At 39.1% G+C, this 11,158-nt stretch overlaps 1 long non-coding RNA gene across 1 annotated transcript; it reads right to left on the reverse strand.

Annotated features, from left to right (window-relative positions):
• Positions 1 to 5,735: 5,735 nt before the first annotated feature.
• Positions 5,736 to 10,131, reverse strand: LOC128919839 (uncharacterized). Its single transcript, XR_008469978.1, has 3 exons — positions 9,729 to 10,131; positions 6,489 to 9,650; positions 5,736 to 6,422 (listed from the first exon to the last, which is right to left on the reverse strand). It is a non-coding gene; the product is annotated as an uncharacterized LOC128919839 (long non-coding RNA).
• Between the last annotated feature and the right edge of the window lie 1,027 nt (positions 10,132 to 11,158).

Below are 11,158 nucleotides of genomic sequence, written 5' to 3' on the forward strand. Positions count from 1 at the left end.
GGTTCTGTAGAGCTACTAATTGGAGCAGACATATGGCCTTCTATTGTTCTAAACGACGTTATTGTTGGTTCAAATTATGAACCGTGTGCACTACACACCCGTCTAGGTTGGGTAGTACTAGGTCCAGCAGCGGCGAACGTGTCGGAACCAACTTCATTTTCATATCTTGCTGGCTTGCACGACGATGATTCTTCTACAGATCATCTCTTACGGAAATTCTGGGATATCGAAGAACCTGTCAACAGCATCGGACCAGAAGTGGGCGCATGTGAAGAAATTTTTGTGAATACAGTTACGAGACATCCAGATGGTCGTTACATCGTGCAGATTCCATTCAGAGCTGATGCTCCTCAACTTGGAAACTCACATCCTGCAGCACTTCGACAATTTTTGAAACTTGAACGGACATTGGCAAATGATTATACATTGAGAGATAAATACATTCAATTCATGAGGGAATACGTTAATTTGGGGCACATGAAGGCGATATGTGGTAATCAGGTTGACTTGGATAACATCCCTCACCATGCTGTTATGACCAAATTCAGAGTAGTGTTTAACGCTTCGGCTAAAACTACGAACGGTGTATCTCTGAACGATACACAAATGTGTGGATCACAACTACAAGACAACTTAGTTGACATACTGCATCGATTTAGGCGGTTAGCGGCCTACGTATGTAACTTTGACACAGTTCCTACTAAACGGATTGTTTTGAGTGATATAGCGAGACTATATGATCCATTGGGTATGTTGGCACCAGTTGTCGTTACCGCCAAGATTTTTGTTCAAAATCTGTGGCTGGCGAAACTGAATTGGGATACGCCATTACCATTTGAACTTTGCGAGACTTGGATGAAATATCGGAACAGTCTACAGGCTCTCGAGAGAATCAAAATATCTCGATGGCTAGGAATCCGGGAGAACTCTGTAACGACGTTGCATGGGTTTTGCGATGCAAGTACCAAAGCTTACGCGGCAGTTACCTATTTACTTGAGAAATACCAGTCCTGACGGAGAATCCAATACAGCACTAGTCGCGGCGAAAACGAAAGTTGACCCACTGAAGGAAATGACGATCCCTCGTCTAGAGCTTTCTGCAGCCCAGCTATTGGTGACAACAATGAAGAACATACGTCGTGCTTTGCAGTTAGAAGACACTGCTTACACGTTATGGAGCGACTCCACGATTGTCCTCCATTGGATTCGACGACAACCGTCTTCATTGAAACAATATGTAGCGAATCGCATAGCTTTCATACAAGCAAAATCGGATGTATGCGCGTGGCGCCACATTCGATCAGAATACAACACAGCCGACTGCGCGAGCCGCGGAATTACACCGGTCGCCATCGGAGAGAACGAACTTTGGTGGAAGGGTCCACCCCTCATCCACGCATTTGGTGATTTATCACCATCACCCTTACCAAATCTCAGAGCTGAGCAACAACAAATTTTAACCGGAGAGAGCCGGCCGTTAAGGGTTCATCTTGGCGCTAGCATTGGAACAGGTTTGCTATTGACATCTTTTAGAGCCGAGCGAATACCTTTGGTATCAAGATTTAGCCGATTGAGTGCATTGTTGAACACAACTGCACGAATTCGTCGTTTTATTCCTTCACTCAGGAGTCAACGCTCACATAACGTAATTACTGCTGAAGAGAAAGAGTGGGCACTGATCGTCCATATTCGTCAAAGTCAAGGTAATATGTATCTATCTGAAATCAGAGCACTCAAGTCTCATTCTAGCATCGACTCCTCGAGCAAGCTGCTTCCATTGAACCCAATCTCGGATGAAGAAGGTATACTCCGAGTAGGAGGTCGGTTGACAAATTCCGAACTACCATATGAGTAAAAACATCCCATGATTCTTGCCAATACCTGTTCTTTAGCCAAACTTCTCGTAGCAGACGCTCACAAAAGCTGTCTTCATGGTGCAATACAGGAGATGTTGCAGTACATACGAATGAGATTTTGGATTCTGCATGCACGTCGGATGGTCAAGTCACATCTTCGTCAGTGTGTCGTATGTCGTCGACACGCACGAGTAACACGCACGAATAGCAACAGATGTCATCACTTCCTAGATCACGGGTTACGGTAACTCCACCGTTTACCCATACCGGGTTGTACTATTGTGGTCCTTTCAACGTCCGTCATGGAGGAAAGCGATCCACCACAATTTCTAAATTTTACGCTTCAATCAACTGAGTACTTTACTCGTCAGGATTGAAGCCTGTTTAAACTCCCGGCCACTAGTTCCCCTTCACGACGATCCATCGTATATGTCGAATACAACAGTGACAAGCGTACACCTGAAGGACTTTTTCTAAAACACCACTGCCAACGAACAGTGCAGAAGATTTGTCGCCTTATCGATCGAAATCCACAAGTTCTGAACCCTGACGATTCAGCCGGGGAGGAATGTTAAATATTAGAAATATTTGGTTTAATTAATCTGGGTTTTACAATCTGGCATCACTATTATCAGGTGATCTGTTTATGCTTTGGCATGTCACACCATTCTACCGTTGCTTCGGTCATGCCATTACGCCGTTTACAAGAACAACCTTATTACTTATGTTTATTCTCTTACACCTGATTTTTCCATATAAGCATAGCTTAAGCATAATATCATCCTTCTTGATTGTTTATTATTCAGCTGCATATTCAGGTGATCGCATGGTACTTAGAGCGTACCTAATAAATTTGTGAATAATTAAAATCGTGTTTCATTTGAGTGTTTAGTGCAATCCTAAAAAAACAGCTATATGCTGCCAATCATATCAAATAGCGCTAACGAGTCGCTTGAGTCTATTCAAACGTCATCTTCTGAAATTATGAAAATCTTAAAAGAGCTCAATCCAAAGAAGTCGGCAGGACACGATAAAATTACTCCAAAAATGCTAATTGAGTTACCAAATATTGCTTTAACAGTGCTCTCCTTGCTCTTTAACGCTATTCTCAGTTTCGGGTACTATCCAATTTCATGGAAAAATTCGCAGATCATCATGATAGACAAACCAGGTAAAGACTTGACACAGCCGTCTTCATACAGACCAATCAGTCTTCTACCCTGTCTTTCTAAAATATTTGAAAAGGTGTTACTATCAAAGATGTCTCCTTTCCTCCATGAAAATAATGTAATACCAACACACCAATTCGGTTTTCGTGCAAAACATGGCACTGTAGAACAAGTACATAGAATTAGTAACGAAATCAGAAGGGCGTTCGAGTATAGAGAGTACTGTTCTGCTATATTTCTAGATGTGGCTCAGGCGTTCGATAAAGTGTGGCATGACGGGCCTTTATATAAGATTAAAAAAAGCTTACCACTCGAAATGCATATAACTTTGGAGTCTCATTTAAAAAATAGAAAGTTCACTGTCAAAGTAGGAGACTTCATATCTGAAGAACGACCAATAAGAGCTGGTGTACCGCAGGACAGTGTTTTAGGGCCAACTCTATACATAATATATACAGCAGACCTTCCAACAGCTAGTAATATTTTGACATCAACTTTTGCGGATGACACAGCTTTAGTAAGCCGAAACAAATTCCCAATTATAGCATCAAGAGTATTAGAAAAGCATTTGATTTATGTTGAAGAATGGCTAGCCAACTGGCGTATAAATGTAAATGAACAAAAGTGCAAGCATGTTACATTTTCCTTAAGAGCAAAAACGTGTCCGGCTGTTAAAATGAACAATATTTTAGTACCCCAAGCGACTGAAGTAACATATCTTGGTATTCACTTAGATACAAGGCTCACGTGGAGAAAACACATATCGAGCAAACCTGCATGAAGATAAGAGCAGCACATTTAAATTGGCTTCTAAACAAAAATTCAAAACTTGGCCTAGACAATAAAGTTTTGTTATATAATGCGGTCATAAAGCCGATTTGGATGTACGGCATTCAACTGTGGGGTACGACCTGTGCTACCAATATCGATATAATTCAGAGATTCCTCAAAAATGCTTAGAACAATCACGTGCTCACCATGGTACAGGCGTAATGAAAATATCCATAAAGATCTTGGTATTCTCATGGTAAAGAAAGAAGTAGAGAACAGCAGAAAAAAATATTTATCCAAACTCCGAGATCACCCAAACCCATTGGCTAATGCTTTAGTACATTCTTGTAATCAATCACGTCTGAAAAGAAGAGATATGCCAGCACATTCTTGCTTTAGTACATTCTTCTAATCAATCACAATCGACAGCCGAACGATTTTCTACTCGTTTTGCACTCCTGCTCTCTGAGAGCACTCATTAGCAACACGATATAAGGGAGCTTTGGAACGGTATCTCAAACTCATTGCATACCGCTGCAGCCGAAACAATTGGTCTTCGCCAACGACAAAAAACCAGTTGGTACGATGAGGATTGTCGTTCCGCAGTGGAGATCGACCACAACACGTTCGGAGTGGGATAGATATCGAGAACTGAAACGAGACGCACATGCAGTCGTAAAACGAAAGAGGCCGAAATGCGTGAGTATGAGAACTTTATTTACAGATGAGGCGATTTACAGAAGGTTTCAAGACCGGAGTATTATCATGTAGGAACCGAGGAGGTAATCTGGTAACCGATGTCTAGAGCATACTGGGATTATGGAGGGAACACTTCTCCGACCTGCTCAATGGCAGTGAAAGTACAACACCAGGAGATGGCGAACCCGATTCCCCAATCGATGACGATGGAATAGATGTTCCATTACCTGACCATGAAAAAATTCGAATAGCAATTACACGCTTGAAAAACAAAAAATCGGTTGGGGCCGATGGATTGCCAGCCGAGCTATTCAAATACGGCGGCGAAGAGCTGATAAGGTATATGCATCAGCTTCTTTGGAATGTCGGAAGAAAGCATGCCCGACGATTGGAATCTCAGTGTACTCTGCCCAATCCATAAAAAGGGAGAACCCACAATCTGCGCCAATTACCGTGGGATAAGTCTCCTCAACAGTGCATACAAGGTCCTGTCGAACGTTTTGTGTAAAAGACTAAAGCCCACCGTCAACGAACTGATTGGGCCTTATCAGTGTGGCTTTAGACCTGGAAAATCCACCATGGACCAGATATTCATCATACGCCAAATCTTGGAAAAGACCCGAGAGAGAAGAATTGACACTCACCACCTTTTCATCGATTTTAAAGCTGCCTTCGACAGCACGAAAAGGAGCTGCCTTTATGCCGCGATGTCTGAATTTGGTATCCCCTCAAAACTAATACGGCTATGTAAACTGACGTTGAGCAACACCAAAAGCTCCGTCAGGATCGGGAAGGACCTCTCCGAGCCGTTCGATACCAAACGAGGTTTCAGACAAGGTGACTCACTATCGTGCGACTTCTTTAACTTGATGTTGGAAAAAATAATACGAGCTGCAGAGCTAAATAGAGAAGGTACAATCTTCTATAAGAGTGTACAGCTGCTGGCGTACGCCGATGATATTGATATCATCGGAAGCAACAACCGCGCCGTTTGTTCTGCTTTTTCCCGCATGGATAAGGAGGCGAAGCGAATGGGTCTGGAGGTGAATGAGGACAAGACGAAATATCTCCTGTCCTCAAACAAACAGTCGGCGCATTCGCGTCTTGGCTCCCACGCCACTTTTGACAGTCATAACTTTGAAGTTGTAGATAATTTCGTTTATCTGGGAACCAGCATTAACAACACCTACAATGTCGGCCTCGAAATCCAACGCAGAATCACTCTTGCCAACAGGTGCTACTTTGGACTGAATAGGTAAGTAAAGTCCTCTCTCGACAAACCAAAATCAAACTCTACAAGTCACTTATTATTCCCGTCCTGATGTATGGCGCTGAAGCGTGGACGATGACAATATCCGATAAGACGACTCTTGGGGTTTTCGAGAGAAAGGATTTGCGAAAGATTAGCAACGGCGAATACCGCAGACGATGGAACGATGAGCTGTATGATTTATACGACAACATTGACATAGTTCAGCGAATAAAAAGACAGCGGCTACGCTGGCTAGGTCATGTTGTATGGATGGATGAAAACACTCCAGCTCTGAAAGTATTCGATGCAGTACCCGCTGGAGGAAGCCGCGGAACAGGACGACCTCCACTCCGATGGAAGGATCAAGTGGAAAGAGGCCTGGTTTCACTTGGTGTTTCCTGTTGGCGCCAAAAAGCAAAGAGGAGAAAGGAGTGGCGCGCTCTGGTGGATACGGCTATAAACGCTTAAAGCGGTTCCTACGCCAAATATATATATGGTTGCATCACTTTGGTTGTGAACCACTGTACATATGTAAGGTTTAATATTATCAACTCACCCATCTGCCTCCAGTGGCATAATTCGTGCGTTGCAGCTCGCTTTGCCTTCCAAGAACCATTTTCTGCAATTATATTCCATTAAAATACTCTGCAGCACCCAGTCATACATAGTACCGCTCTGTAAAAAGATAATTCCCTATAAATATAAAATAATATCTGAAACAAACTATTAATACCCACTTACATCCACTCATTTAAAATTTTCTTTTCAAATGAATGGTGGCCATGACGGCGATTTTTGAACGGTTCATTGTAGTACGTGCATCTCTCTGTGTATGAGTTAGTGCGATTTCACACGGGTCAACTCCTGTTGCAACTTCTCGGCGATTATATTTTGCTGTCGCCCATTGCGTTCACACGAGCAATTTGTGTTCGACAACTCTGTTTGTGTTTTTCTATCACTCTCTTTCATATTATTTTCTTAATTTCTTGTACGCATCGTTTCCAGACAAAAAATATATTTCATTAACTAATTTTTATCGTTATTCTCTATTTTCTAACATATTTTAATTATATTATGCATACTTACATAAAAAAATTAATTATAAAATGCAAATTTGCAAATATATTGTATATAATAATTTTAAAATGTCCGCAAGTATGTTCATTTTTGAATGACAACACTTTTTCATGCGCACTGGTTGCCAATTTTACGCATCACAAATTTTATTCATACATCAATATTTGAAAAGTCGGTGTTACCACCAATGTAAGAGACACAAATATAGAATTTTATAGGAAAATTTTGAATTTTAGAGAAAAGAAATGGGCTCGTGAGAGGAAAATGTCACTAATAAGAACGAGGTTGAGACATGAAGGAGATTTCACCTCAAATAAAAAAAAGAAAAACTCAATTTGGGAACAAGTCCTGAGGGGAATCAAAGAGCTGGAAGAATCATTTCCTTTTAACAAGGATGAAAATATGAGTTGTTTCATGAACATCACGATCACCTACAAAAGTATCAAAAAACGTTACAATACCTCGGGAGAAGAGGATAATGCAAGTCTTTGCAATAATTTTCTGTAGGTGAGGCCGCTGCACTTCAATAAATTTAAAAATTCTGAACTTTTTTTTAGGATTCCAAAAGTTTGATCTATAAACACTCGCGTTAAACTCATAATCATATTAAATTTTGATTGTTGTATGGTTAAAAATCCATTGTCACGATAGGGTATGATTAAATTCATCTTGAGTGGATACGCTCCATCTCCAAGCAGATGATAGTTGTGAGGGATTGCAATAACACCATTTTTCAAAGCAGTGTTGTACACTGCTGCGTCGTAGCATCTGCCAGGGCAACATATAAACACGTCTGTAAATTTCACTGTCAGCGAAAGCCTGTAATATACAATCTTTACGAACATTTATACAGCCCTATTCTGTGGACTTAACATATTCAACAAATATCTAATTTGTAAAAATTTGAAATTTATCAAGCATTTCGTATTCTGTGTCTAAAATTAAGAGCTTTTTATACTCTCGCAACAAAAGTTGCTAAGAGAGTATTATAGTTTTGTTCACACAACGGTTGTTTGTAAGTCATAAAACTAAACGAGCTAGATATAGGGTTATATATATCAAAATGATCAGGGTGACTAGTCAAAATCCGAATGTCTGTCTATCCGTCCGTCCGTCCGTCCGTGCAACGAATAACTTGAGTAAAAATTGAGATATCTTGATGAAACTTGGAACACACGTTCCTTGGGACCGTGAGAGGGTTGCTTTCGACCACTGCCACGCCCACAAAATGCCGAAAACCGAAAACACATAAAGTGTCATAACTAAGCCATAAATAACGTTATAAAAGTAAAATAGGGGATCGCACTAGGAAGGGACATATTTGGATGTAATTTTTTTGGGAAAGTGGGCGTGGCCCCGCCCCCAAATCGGTTATTTGTATATAACTCGCAAACCAATAAAGCTATATAAACCAAACTTTCTGCAGTCAGTTCTCTTACGTACCCCACCACACACCATGAAAATAGTTGAAATCGGATAATAAAAACGCCCACCTCCCATACAAAGGTTAGGTTGTAACTTACTAAAAGTGAGTTAACTCAGTAACGAAAAACGCCAGAAACACTAAATTTCACATAAGGAATGGCAGTTAGAAGCTGCACTCAGATTTTTTAAAATATGGAAAATGGGCGTGTCATCGCCCACTTATGGGGCAAAAACCATATCTCAGGAACTACTCGACCGATTTCAATGAAACTTCGTTTGTAATAGTTTTCTTACATTCTAATGATATGTTGTGAAAATAGGCCAAATCGCTTCACAACCACGTTAACTTCTATATACCAGAACTTTGAAGGCGATCTGTAGTGCGTTTCTGTAACTTTTCGTTATGCATAATAACGAACGATATATCGAATTCACTAGTATAACGAAGTGTAGTGTTTCTGTAAGTCTGGTGAAAAGCAGTTTCGTTATTTCTTTCGTCATGATATTCGTTATCATATCATTAAAAAAATTGCAGTGATATTTTGCGCCAAAATAAAGATGAGCGTGGTAATCTGGAAAAATTTTGATGTTTTGTTTATGTTTATATTGTTTATATTATTTACCGAAAAAAGTGAGAAGTGGAAAAGTTACCAAACAACAAAAACAAAAATTTCTAGATTTATAGAAAAATCATAGAAATGTTGGTACCGGACAATTTGATGGCCCAAACAGCGGCAAAGCTGCTAATGCTGTTTGGGCAACTCTCATAGCGGAATTGATTGCATGCGGAGGAGCATGTAAAACCGTTGAGCAGTGGAAAAAGGTTCGTTCAGTATATTATATTTAAACATATGCATGTATCTATATATATATATATATATAGGAAAACCCGTAAATGAAAAAAATCTGTAAAAACATAAACACATATGTACATACACAATATTTTATATGTACCTATATAATGACTTTCTTACGTTTGTTTTATTTTGTTTTGTTCCTCTAAAGATGTTGGAAATTTAATGTATTTACACATTAATTTTCCTTCAATGATGTTTGTGACTTCTTTTACTGCACGACACACAACTGTCTTGCTTAATGAGCACACAAAATCTTGGCCAACGTCTCTGAAATATGATCATGCCGCATAGTAATGAAGTGCTGCAGTCATTCTTAATGATTTTGGGACAACCGTACTCCTTTCGCCACTTTTCATATGAGGACTTAGCTCTTGTAACAAGGCTATTGCGGGATCTTTTTTAAAACGGAATAGCTCTTCAAAGCGAGCTTCCTTCAAATGAAATGGGTCAGTTGTATCCCTCAGATGTCGCCGATGAACGCGTAACATATTCCGTTGGTCCTCCAATAAGGCAAATAATGCAGCAGCTATCATAATTTGATTCACTAAGAAATTATAACATTGATACTAAATTTATACATTCAAAATATATATGTAGTATATAAAATATTATTTGTACTTACGAATAAAAAAATAAGAGTAAACAAAACTTTTTTGCAGTAAACAAAACAAATATATTCGTGTACATTGACAGATGTTTATGCATTCATTTTATTTATAGCACATTTTCGATAACATCGATAACGACTCACCACAACCATAACGAAAGGTGACTTTTCTGAGTTACAGAAACACTTCAAAACAATTGTTCGTTATAAACCTTTCGTTAAGCAAAAGTGATATTTCTTTCGATATCATAACGAAAAGTTACAGAAACGCACTACTGAATCGTTAACTTTACAATATATAAAGGAAGCACTAGTGAAGATATCGATGCAGAACTTTGCACAAATACTACCTTTATAGTGTGGAAGCCCCATTCTAAAAATCGCCGAAATCGGACCATAGGTTTTCAAGGCCCCATATATCGAACATGAGGACCTCGGTGCTTCTAACCTAATATTAGGGTTTCCAACTTTCAATGAATTTTACACAATATATATAATGAATATGTGGGTCAAATTATGTATTATTGTTTATTGATAAATTGTTAAGAAATAAAATGCTCTTGACAAATAAAATATCTCGTTGTGAAAGTGAATTTGTTGTAATGGAGATATTTTACTTTTGTCGTTATTTTATACAAAGAGGAAAACTATAAAAATGTTGATTGCTCGCGTTATTGAGCCCTTTTTATATTAAGAAGTTTATTTTTTCTTTTTTTGTATAAAAAAATGAAGATAATGATGGTAAGTTTGATGAAATTGTTTCCTATATTGTAACCGATTTCCAAAATCTGATATTTATACTGAAACTCTACCCTGAGTTCGATCATTGGATTGTCAAATAAAAGTCACTATTTATTGGCTATACACTTATCTTTATTTCTAATTCAAAGAACTTAACACTTTATTACTCGTTATACGAGTTAACAACTTATTAATTATAACTTCTTGCACTTTAGTCGGCTACTCTCTAATTAAAAAAGTGTGTTGCTGCCAGTCCGACAGCCCTTATATAGTCGATTGTTAGCAAGTTATCGTCACTCGAACATTCTGGCAATTACGAATATCGATGTCTGGATAAATTGGCAAGTTATCGATTTCGATTGTCGATTCTAGTTTATTCTAGCATACATGTTCGTCACACTGCCCTCAATTTAAGTCTGATCGTCCCGATTAGACATACCTCCAGAACCAAATGCTGCAAGCCATTCTAGATGAATCGCCTTCATTTTATTCCTAGGCCTTCCAATTGTTTGTTTGTTTGTAAATTATATAACAATACCCAATCTCCTTCCACAAATCCTTCCGAGTTCATTGCCTTGCCGTATTCTGCCTTCATTTTGAATAGCATGAATTTTTCTCATTTCGTCTTCTAGAACACTGTTGGCTTCCCTAACTTTCTTTCCACCATTTGCGTTCATTCCAAACTTTAAATCAATCGGTAACCG

This window comes from Zeugodacus cucurbitae, chromosome 2, assembly GCF_028554725.1.
Source record: "Zeugodacus cucurbitae isolate PBARC_wt_2022May chromosome 2, idZeuCucr1.2, whole genome shotgun sequence".
Classification (NCBI taxonomy): Eukaryota; Metazoa; Arthropoda; class Insecta; order Diptera; family Tephritidae; genus Zeugodacus; species Zeugodacus cucurbitae.